Raw genomic sequence first — 11,567 nt, 5'->3', positions numbered from 1 at the left:
TATTTAGATTAACTCTTCTGGAAAAAAGGGCAAAGAAAATCAACACAGAAATCAATCAGATTTGTAAAAGACCTAGTTAGATGTTTCTATTACATACATGTAAGATTATTAAGCACAGCACAAGTGAAACCATAGACAATAAGTGCATAGTGATTAAGATGAAAGAGGGATTATATTTTTAGGGGATTGATAGGGACTATTAATTTTGTAATGTCTTAATGCATTGAATTTGAAATCTTTGTAAGTCAAGTAATAGAGAAGTTTTAGCCTTGTGTCTTTATGAGACAATGAAGTCAAGATACTAGCAAAATTCACGTTGGACTACTGTTACTTTTCTAATAATATGAGTCATGAAAATACAGTATTAAATAAGATAGCCAGAGTCTACTGGCTATATCTTCTAATACATATTGCATATAAATATATGTATAAAGCGGATACTTTAATGATAAAACCTGCAAGTTTGGTTGCTCAGTTAGAAAATGAACTGTTGCGGTAATGTTCTCACATATTGTCTGCTTAGCTTTTGCCAAGATAATGGGCATGGTAACAACCGACAGGATTTTATTTTGTTACAAAATTTAGTCAATATTCATACCTGTCCTATGCTATTATTCTCTTTCTACTGTAGAAGTGTGCATTTATTATAATAAATCTAATAACATAAATACAGATTTTTAGGAAACAGCTATTCAATTGCTCTTTTTAATCTGTAGAGAATATTCAATGGGGGAAATGGCGGGTGTTTGCTCAAAAGCTTTCTGAACCAGTAAAAGCAGCAAGTGAGGACATGGGATAAAAGACAGCAACATTTTAACTGACATCACACAGCCAAACTGGCTTTAGGACTGGAGTGAAACAGTGCGTTTTCTGCCATACATGTAATTGTAAACAATAAAGATTTTGTCACTGGGATTTACAAAACAGATGCTGAAGAGGAAAAATAAGTCAGGCTGGCCTTTGTATCTTTGTTGACTCTGCAGGGAAATGAACAAAATATGCATTTTTTTAAAAAAGTAAATGAATGTGACCAAACCACGGACAGTGAAGTTCACCACTGAAACAGTTTGACACTGTTCAGTTCAACACTGAAACCACAGAAACCATAAAAATGGTTTCTGTCTATTCTCTGCTCTCCAAGGAGAAGAGCAGAATGATGAAAGTGTTGTGCAATAGATATTTGAATCTAGTCCAGGGTGCCTGTTAGTTAAACACAGGGTGAAAATTATTCCTCAGGCTATGAATGCAGATGATTTTTTGGGTGTATTGAAATTTCTAGACAGGTTGTCAGTCTTTTTCTTAAAGATAGCGCTTCATTAATTGTCAAAAAGAAAGAATGGTATTGTTTGGACACAGGGACAACCATGATGGAATGGGCTACTGAAGAATGAATGTGCTGGTGCAAACCAATACATTAAAGTAGCTATACTGAGATCTGATGGTTCTTTAGTATTACAAGGCATGGCAAAGACTCAAATGCGTTAGAGCTGCTTTGCTTTCTTTTCCTCTGTTGCATGTCTTAAATTACCATGGAGCAGTCAAATGTATTTATGTATCTTAATAGCTAATGGGAAACCCCTTCATTAGCCTCACTGTGATAGAAATTCTTTCCAAATGGGGTAGAAGATTTCAGCTGGGGCTGGGACTTGTTTAAGCAAAGCATCTGATACCACTTTAAGACTTCCTCGGGAATACTGTGGGGACTACAGCTGCCACTCCAGAAAGGACTGGGTCTCCTTCATAACCTGTGACTTGTCTGCCAGCCCCATCCACATGTCTCAAGAACCTGAGTATTCCCAAATAACTCTAACCATCTATTTCTGGGCGTACTACCTCTGATGTTTACACACTGAGACAAGGTGGGTACTAAGTATCTGATACCATTTTTACTTTGCACCGTAATTGGTTGGCAACGGCAGGGCTGAAGAGCACTTGCCTCAACCTGCCTGACAGAGAAGTTTTTGAGCTAGCCATTTCAGATGTTACTGCACCATGTGTAATCCCACGTCAAGACTCAATAGCAGTTCTGAATTTGCCATACGCAAAAATGAAGAAAAGGCCTCTTCCAATTCCACTAAACCAGACCCTGGGGAAATCCTGCCTAATGTTGATTGTCATGTACAAGTAACTTCTAAAACAGAAGGGTTCTTTGCTGACTCTTTTCTTCTGCCTGCATAGCATCTGGAAAGGAAAAAAATCCTCATGCTTGGCAATCACTGTGGTTGTTAGGTAAATTCCAGAGCATGGAGATTAGCAGAGCCACATACTGCTATCTGAAAGGCATTCACAGCCCAAAGCCCACCTATGGAGAACCTCTGTCTCCCACAATTCAACTTGATGTCTTCATGACCTATGGGAGGCCCTGAGAGAAAACTGGAAGTATGGCCATTAATAATGCAGGACGTCAATGAAAATGTTGAGAGCACAAAAGACCTAGAACAATAAAACCTCTACAAGAGCTAGAAATTGGTGTGAGATTCAGCTGCACAGAGAACGGGATGTGGTGGATAGGTGCTTCACTTGTTTTTATGGTAGAATGCACTGACATACAGAGAATAGTGAAAGAGGGAAACAAGCCATCAGTTTGCCTACTTATCAGAGTGTTTACAGTAATTTATAATGGATTATATTTAATCTTTATTCTTAAAATTTAATGTAAATTTAATGTAACATTTGGAATCTCATTTTTGAATAGGCATACTGCTCTCCAGGAGAGGGCAGTGCATTCCCAGGATCGGTTGGCTCCCATTGCTCTCTTAATTCAAGAAGTTTAACTAGAAACTCTGACGAAGACAGAAAGTTTCTTTGTCATGGCACAACCAAGACCTCAAGAGGTGAGTCTATATTAGACAAAACTGTTGGACAAGACAAACTAAAGGTTGTCCTCTGTCTCCCTGAAGACGAAAAGTACGGAAATACGCTAGTGACAGTACATCAGTCATCACTACTGTGCAAAAAGGAAGCGCAGAAGTGGACTGAATATATCACCACAGCTGTACAAGGGGAAATAAATAGCATAACCTGAATTTTGGCTAGGGACAACTTCTCCCTATTTATTACACAGTTATCATAAATCTGTATGCTCTAAAGGCATAAAAGGCAGCCGGGAGCTAAGACTGGCCCTTTATTTCATGTCATTTCATTCTTCAACTCATTTCATTACGTTTCATATTTTTACAGGACCATGTGAGGGATATTTCTGCAAATGGCAGGTGATGAGTCAGACTGCTTTTCTTCACTTACAGTCATCCCTGTCCTCCCTCTACCTGTCTCTGCCAGGTATGTGATTCACAAAAAGAGCTTTGAACTCTGCTCTGGAGTAAAAAGCAGGGTAGCCACATCAACAAGATACAGCAGCCAAAGTAATTAGCCTTAACAGCATCTGGTATAGACACTCCTGAGCTTGTCTGAGATAGTATGTTCATGTATTATATGTCATGGTTACTGAAATCCACAGAAGATACTGTCTCCTCTCCTGGGGTGGTGTAGCAGCACTAGTGCAGTACTCAACAGGAGTTAGTGAGTCCTCTGCAGCAGCTCAGGTGCTGACAGGAGCTTATCTGCAGCTTTTGTTGCACTGCATTGGAATCTGCACTGCAGGAGATCAGTGTAACAAAACTCATGGAAGGAAAAGGTGATTTCTTTTTAAAATGTCTAAGGGAGTTGATTTACCCATTCAAACTCATTGTCTCATAAACTTTACTTGCTCACACTCCTGCAACCACATGCAATCAAGCACCTCTTGGTGCTGGACCTCTGGGCATCCAAGTGGTCTGCCCAGCATCATCAGCGGGGTACAAGGGATGCTGGCTCCTGAGTCCTCATCACATCTCTGGGGTTATTTTTGATTAACAATGGCTAACTAGCTTTTTTTCTATCTTTTACATCATTTAGGAGTCAAGAGCTGTAATGGGGTGATCCTTTTCTACAGCCTCTCTTCCTGATTGGTTAACAGAAAAAAAAAAAAAAAGGCAGAATGTGGTGTGCAGTCATGTTATTCAAGCACTAGAAAAGGAAGGACAAGGCACAGTGCATTCCTCTCAGCTCTTACATTCTAGATGGAGGAGAGAGCATATATCACCTGAGTAATAATCTCAGAACTGAACTACAAAGACTAACAGAGAATTTTTTATTTGCTTAGAGTCAAGCAGAAATTTGAAATACAGTCATAAACAATAAAACGGGAGATCAGTGAATATACTGACAGGACCAAAGAATCAGAAAACCAAACTTCTAAGAGCAATGTACTTTCTACAGGCTTGCAGTAAGGATAGAAAAAGATAAGCAGTCAGTGGGTTAGAATGAAGAACTTGCTACAGAGCTGAAGGACAGAGGAATTCATTGAGAGGGAAGGGTACTGGCTGTTTATATTAGGGAGGTAGTATTACATTAGGAATATGTAACAGTTCACTGTGTTAGCTGGAAATTGAAACTAGACCTTTCCTAAATTATTTTTAGTGCATTTGCTATTTCACCATCTACCCACGTTACAGTTAAATCCACTTTCTACAAGTTCCTTCAGAGTCTGAGACAAGTGCTAAAGATCAGTGTGTTTGGTAGGCAGGGGGATGCATCCTCCAAGGGGCTAACAATGACCATACCACAGTCTGTGTTCCCTCCTGCTTTCAGTAGTGCAATGTATTCTCTAGGTGGACAATCATAAACAATTAGGCACATAAATATATCTGCATAACCAAGACTAAGTTTGAGAACCTTTTCTATTGCAGTACTCAAAGGGAACATGAGCCACATTGTTCTTTTTCAGATAATTTTATACCTTCCTCTTCCCCTTCATTGCAAATTTTGCTCCTGTGAACTTGAGGAAGGGCAGGGGTTTCTGTTTGTCTCTTTCATTTTATTAAGCTGTGGTTGCGCCTTGTGACATCTCCCTTGCCCTGGCACACTCCCCAGTCCTAAGTCATCTGCCACTTTTGCCAGGTCTTTAGTGCAACCTGCCACAGTGCCAGGATCATACTTTCTCTTGCTGACTCAGAAGTGCACACAAAAGACTGCCTTCACCTCAGCAACTACATCTACAACCCATCTCAGAGGGTGATCTGCATCCATGCCCAGAGGTGGATGCACTACTGACTCCCTGGGTAAATACATATAGTCTTGTCCTCGTCCCCTGCTCATCCCAATGCTGCAATGTTCTTGCAGTAGTCCTAGTCCTTCCAGTCTGACTGGTAATGATTTCAGTATCAGGATGTCCTTTGTCTGTTGAAGAGGGGACAAAGACTACGTCTATACTAGTAAACTAAACATAGCCAGAGCCTGGGCTTGCACACTGTCCCGTGATGGTGCAAGTTATTCAGTTGTTGACACATTCCCTGGCATAGCTCTGGCCCATGCTGGCTAGCATGGTCTCACATAATGCTAAAACATAGTGTGGGGGCTGAGAGTCTGGGGACTTTCCCAGTGAGCAGTGTAACTGTCCATTTCATTCTTGATAAAACCTAGCAATGTCTGTAGAATCTTAACTACACTCTACAAATGTTCTGCATGGCCGAGTAACACCTGGTGACATAGTATTCCTCTTACTGACATTCACTAGAATATACATGCAACTGCAGAAAATATCCATTTTTTAAAAATTCACATTTGAACCAAACTATATCTTTCATAAGCAGAAGCTCACCATAAAATTAAAAATGTTGTTAGAAATAGAGAAGACAACACGGGAGTTAGTTATAATTTTTAGGTCCAAGGACCCATGAATGTATATGCATGTGAATTTGAGTAGGGATTCCTATCTAGCAATAGTTCTACTGAATTGCACAGTGAAGGCTGGATGGGACAGTGAAGGCAATGGTCTTCCTCTCACCAAGAACTTTGAAGAACTCAATTGATTTCTGTCTTGAATCACAAGTTACAAAATCGCCAACAGTTTCACAAAAAAACTTTTCACGCACATAAAAAATTGTTGATCTAAAAAGTGTGATTTGAGATGGAACAGAAAATAAGAGATGAGCTGTCAGCAGATTTAAACAGAGATTTATGTGGGAAGAAGTAATGATACACTGGAAGGATTTGGGGGAAAATGACAGATAAGAAAACTGAAAAGGACAAGAGTTAGTTAAATTAATCATATCACTCTTATCGTTTCCATTTCAGTTTTCAGCTAAGGGCAGGCTTGCTAGCCATTATTGCTTTGCCATATAAAACACAGTCCAGGCTACTGATAAATGTCAAGCTCTTCAATTCTTCCACCTATTACTGTCTAAAGCACTTTAAAGGCTATTGCAGCTCTCTCAAATATTTATAAAGAGACAGTTTTGGAAAGCAGACAGCTACTTTGCCATATGTCTGAATTGCTGTTCCTCAATGTGTTTTTGAAGAGTAATGACAACTCTTAATATTTTTAAGGACAATTTAAAGGGACCCTCCTCATTGACATTTAGTCCACAACTTAAGTTTTGCAAAAAAATGACTAAAGGATCATTTTTAATGTTTGGACACATGATTTATTTTATCAAGCACATTCCCTTCTACTTTCAAGTACTGTAAAGCAACTGTGTGGCAAGCAAGAGCAACCGGCTAACATAAGACAAAAAAATGCAAACTAAACATACACATTTGGGAAATCCCTTCCTGTTCTGCTGTGACAATGTGGGATTACCAAGCTCCAGGCTTGGCATTTCTTTCCCGTGACAGACACTAAAAGAAACTGTTCCATAGTAATCCAAGCCTCTCTCTCTCGATAGCACTCCTCTGAACTTGAAGACTGCATTGACATATAAGCATCTGTAATGAACAGCAGAAATCAGTCCCTTAATTTAATGTATGTGTTTAAATTTAAAAAACAATAATAACCCTCCATAACCTTCATGAAATAGGTAAAAATGAGTTAGAAAAATCATGCAGATTAGTAGGCAGTCACAGGAATGTCTGGAAATAAAGAACAGAAGGCATTTGTAAGGGTGTCTGGACCGACTTCATGCAACAGATGGTACTTGGTAGGAGCACTTGCATTTCAATTTCACTTCTGCACGCTGCTTGTTTTGTATTAGGGAAGCAAAATCTCACATGTGGCTGTAAAATTTCTTCAAATGTAATTTTTCATGAGTTTTATTTAGGAGATTAATGTTCAGGATTTAAAAAAAAAATATTGTTATCCTTTTATTTATTTCTTCTTCATCCTCATTTTCATTTCCCCCCCACCCTGCCAATACATGCAATAAAAGATGTGATGTCCAGTATTTTGATTTTACATATATCTTTAGTTGTGTTCATTTCTGATATGTTCTTCTATTTACTTACATATAAAAGGAAAACTAGAACTCTCTACTTTGTCAGTCAGCAGACTTTTAACATACAGTGTTAGTTCCCTTGGGATCAAAAGGCCCTACTTTCTACCCACGACTAAGGAAATTTTGCAGCATGCCCACAAGATCAAGAAACAATCAATAGTACTGAGCAGAGTTTTAGCTGAACTTTTTACAACAAAAATGACCTTTTTTTGCTTCTGACCTATTTTGTGCTTCTGTAGCACAGCTGTATCCCCTCTGCATTCCCAGGTTTTTTTGACGCGGTCTCTGGATGCTCACAAATGCCATAATACTGCCATCATGTCATGTTGTTGGTGGTATAGCATCAGGGCCTCTTACCAGCTTGCTTCCTACAATAATTTATATCTAAACTCCTGAAATAAAAACACAGAATGAAAATATCAGCATTCTGGAAATCTGAAACCAGCTGTTGTAGGAAGGTATAAAGTATTTTTCTGACCTGTTTAATGTGAGTTTTATTTACTGGAGAGTCATCATCACAGATACAGCATAATCCCATGTTGCTGTTTGTTCATGCTAGAGACACATTATTTCAGTAACTGTTTTGGAAGTGATCAACAAACCTGGTAATAAACATTCTTCTACTGGCCTTTATACAGTAAGTTTTTCATGTTTCCAGTTGTCTCCTTTATGCTTGCAGTAAAATATGCCTACTGTGTGGTATGTGTACTGACAGCTGACCAGTCCACTAAGATTGGCTCATATTCAAAGTGCTGACCAGTCTCAGGTGGCTTTTGCACTGGGCCAGTTATGGGGAGACATACTCTGACTTTTTCAGGGAGGATTTTATCTTGATAATATGTTTTCCAACACAGTTGGACTTCTGAAGTATGTTCTGCATTTCCTTTAACAGCAATCAAGCAGAAACATGACCAAGCTGAACATGATCCCACTCCACCAGACTCACGAGTATAGCATCAGTAGGTTAAATGAACGGCAGTACTGGAAAGAAAAATGTGACAAGTCAGCTGGAAGAGCAAAGTTGGAGAGAGCAGGAAAAAGTGAGGGTAATAAACAAGAATCGGGTATGAGGAGAAGCACTGCAGGGTACAGAGAAGTAGAAGAACCCTGCCCTAAAGAGCAGCCAAACTGAAGTCCATTCTTCTATGCACAATAACTGGACTTTGTCAAACATTTTAGTGGCTGGGTTATGCCACAAGTCCATATGAATAAATTCAGCCTTATCAATAAAAACGCTCTAAATTCACATATAAAGCAAATTCCTGATTCAAAATTAAGCAAGCACAGAAGAATCTGAATATTCTCTCATACTTAAATATATCTTACCAAAGAAAATAAAAATCACAGTAGAGAACATAGTGGGGAGAAGGAAGGAGGAAACATACATACTGTGGCCTTTACTCTCTGGGATGCCACAGTAATCTAATCTGGTAGCAGGACTGGTTGTGAATGGTCTATTTTCATTCTCATCAGGATTCCTGCAGTAGTTTTCTTCAAACCCCCATGAGTAAAATTTTCATGTGTAAAGGCGTAATAGAAAGAAAAATAACATTACAGAAGAGCTTTTTTTTTTTTTTTCCAAATATTTGTGGCTCAGTTCATGCAACATGAGAGCCAAGAAATGGACATTTGTCTTGTGGATCTGATATCTCTGCTTGAATATTTTTCCATAAGATAAACTGTCATAAAAAGTCTCTCTATCACCACTGGAATGCCCTGAAGAACCATCAGCCTCATGTCCCCAGCTTACAGAAAATTCAAGTGTCTCAAAGGTCAAGTACTCCTCTGTATTTTCAAGCAGCTGATCTATTTGACTTTTATTGTTATGTCTATTGTTTCTAACTTACAAGGTTTAGAAGAGGTTCATATAAAGAAATGTGACATTTTCTTCAGAAGACACAGAGAAAGGACACTGGATAAACAACGGAGGGTTTCCAGTAACACAAATGTCATATCTTTATGAATCTAGCTGAAGAGCAGATAGACCTCACATGCTTCTCATACAGTAACAATAACATATTAGCAGTGACGAGGCTTATCAATATAACAGCATTATTTCAGTTTCATTCTTCACATACTATCTCTTACCTAAACAACAAAATCCTGGCCCCATTTAAGGATGAAATATTCATTATGTTATTTTTTTCTAAGTGAGTGTTTTGCTTGAACAAGAACTACAAAAACTGGAAGCATATGATGCCATTCTAATCAAAATGGGACAAATTACACAGTGTCTTAAAGGCATATCTGTCTTGCTTATTTTTGTAGCAAGAGATTAAAGTCAGAGTGAGAGAGATGTAAAGGAAATTATTCATTATAAGTTAACCTCAGCAATAATTAACTATCTTCAATAACCTATAGTATAGAATTGCTTAAAGCACACTATTAATGGATAATTCGAAAGGATCATTCATAATTTTTAGACAAATAATTGATATGTGGAGTGTGCTACCTGCCCACTTCTGGCATGGAATCCCCTTCTGAGTTAAGTATTTTATTCCTCTGTAATCCTCCTCCATTCTTTTCTTGCACTCTGGAAGGTAAATTGAAACAAATACACTGCTGATGAATCAATATCACCTTACGTCTTACCTAACTGACATTCCGCACTAGTTATAACATATTTAGCAAATTTCAAACCTCAGTCCTACACAAACATGCATTTTATTCCACTATCATCAATAAAAATTTAGAGATACTAAGAGTACTTGTACAAGGAAACTCATTAAAGGTGTCCTGCTAAAGGAAAGCCCTGCTGAAACTGAGGGGGCATCATATGAGGAGCAATAGGCCATTTTGTGCTCCTGCTACAGTTTCTGACACTGTGTGACTTTATCTCCAGCTTCCCATGTAGTATTTGCATTAAAATGTTATTTCTGTCATTTCATTCTTCTGGGAGTGATATAGGGTAGTGTTGCTGGAATCGGTAATGAGGAGCATAGGAGAAGGCAGGGCAAAGACAGAGCTTTCAGCAGTACAGAGCATTCCCTCCAAAGACAAATATTAGCTTAGTGCATGGAAGAGGGGTTTTCCTTATCAGTGCCCCGAGACTTCACATAATTTCATTTTAGATCTCACTTGCCATGCCCTTGCATGTTAGCTCTTTATCTTGTAATTGCCTTGTTCACGAAGGAGTCAGGAGGATAAATATATGCAAAGTTATGAATTAATCAAATGTGATAGCAAAGAGGACCTTGGAAATAAGCAGACAGTAAGACAGAACACTTCTCTAATACCCCCTTATATAATTATAAATCAATGAATTTGTGAGCCATCTGTGACTCTCCATCTCTAATCTCAAATTTCTTGTGTTCTTCAAAATGGTTCCAGTTCAGCTACTCATTCATTTTTGCTCTTATAGAAATATGTGTTCTAGCTGGTTCAAGCTGAACAGAAGAGAATTTTGGTGGGAAGCATACTCAAGTGGGAGTGAGACCTAACTGAATCTCTAAGCAGCAGCAAGAAAAGGAAATGTGTCTTAAACTGTCTGATAAGAGCTTCAAAACAAAAAATTAAAAACTCATTTCAAAACATAAGCAACATTCATCCTCATGGTTTGAAGCCCATTCTAAGCACAGGAAAATTGATCAGTGCAACCATAAAAATAAACTGATCTATTTGCTTTGTAGACACTTCTCTTAGAAATTAATTTAGATTAATCCAAAATATTTAAGAGGCACAATACCTCATTACCTGGAAGTAATAAGGATGATCAGATAAAATAATGCTTTCTTAATAACCCAATGTACACACAGAACATGACTGCTATATTTTAATTTTTCGATATATTTATCATATAGTATTTCTGAATTACTACATAATTGTACAAAATGTATTGACATGCTTGTTACTGTACCTTAAAAATGCAGCTACAACAATCAAATAGGCCTATCTAATGCCTAAATGAAAATATTTATTATTATGAAAATAAATATCAAACATTACACAAAAGCTGACTGAATATTGTCTTCACTAAAATGTTTACCCCAAATGTCCCAAGTTTTTACAGATAAACTAAAAAGCAACATAAATCTTTTTAAAAATTTACCATATTGCTTATATTTTTTTAAATCCACCTATATGTCCCTGAAAAACTAATCCTGCAACATCTAGGCAACTGAAAATTATATTTTAATGTGCTAAAAGCCTATTTAGCTCCTATTTTTATATGCCATAAGAAAGCCTCATCACCATGTAGTCATAGAAAAGAGTGAATGTTCTGTGCCTTGTTCATGCTGTTTTTTACAAGTTTAGATTTCAGAAAAGGAGGGTTAAAATTAGGATTGCTAAACTGTGAAATATTTCATAGTAACAGAG

At 37.8% G+C, this 11,567-nt stretch overlaps 1 long non-coding RNA gene across 1 annotated transcript; it reads left to right on the top strand.

The window, feature by feature from the left end:
* Positions 1–2,699: 2,699 nt before the first annotated feature.
* On the top strand, positions 2,700–11,191 carry LOC130151880 (uncharacterized). Its single transcript, XR_008822783.1, has 3 exons — positions 2,700–2,834; positions 3,181–3,279; positions 3,895–11,191. It is a non-coding gene; the product is annotated as an uncharacterized LOC130151880 (long non-coding RNA).
* Positions 11,192–11,567: the final 376 nt, after the last annotated feature.

Source organism: Falco biarmicus, chromosome 6 (assembly GCF_023638135.1).
Source record: "Falco biarmicus isolate bFalBia1 chromosome 6, bFalBia1.pri, whole genome shotgun sequence".
Taxonomy (NCBI): Eukaryota; Metazoa; Chordata; class Aves; order Falconiformes; family Falconidae; genus Falco; species Falco biarmicus.
Note: the sequence above shows the minus strand (reverse complement) of the source record. Positions and strands in the feature narration are given on the sequence as shown.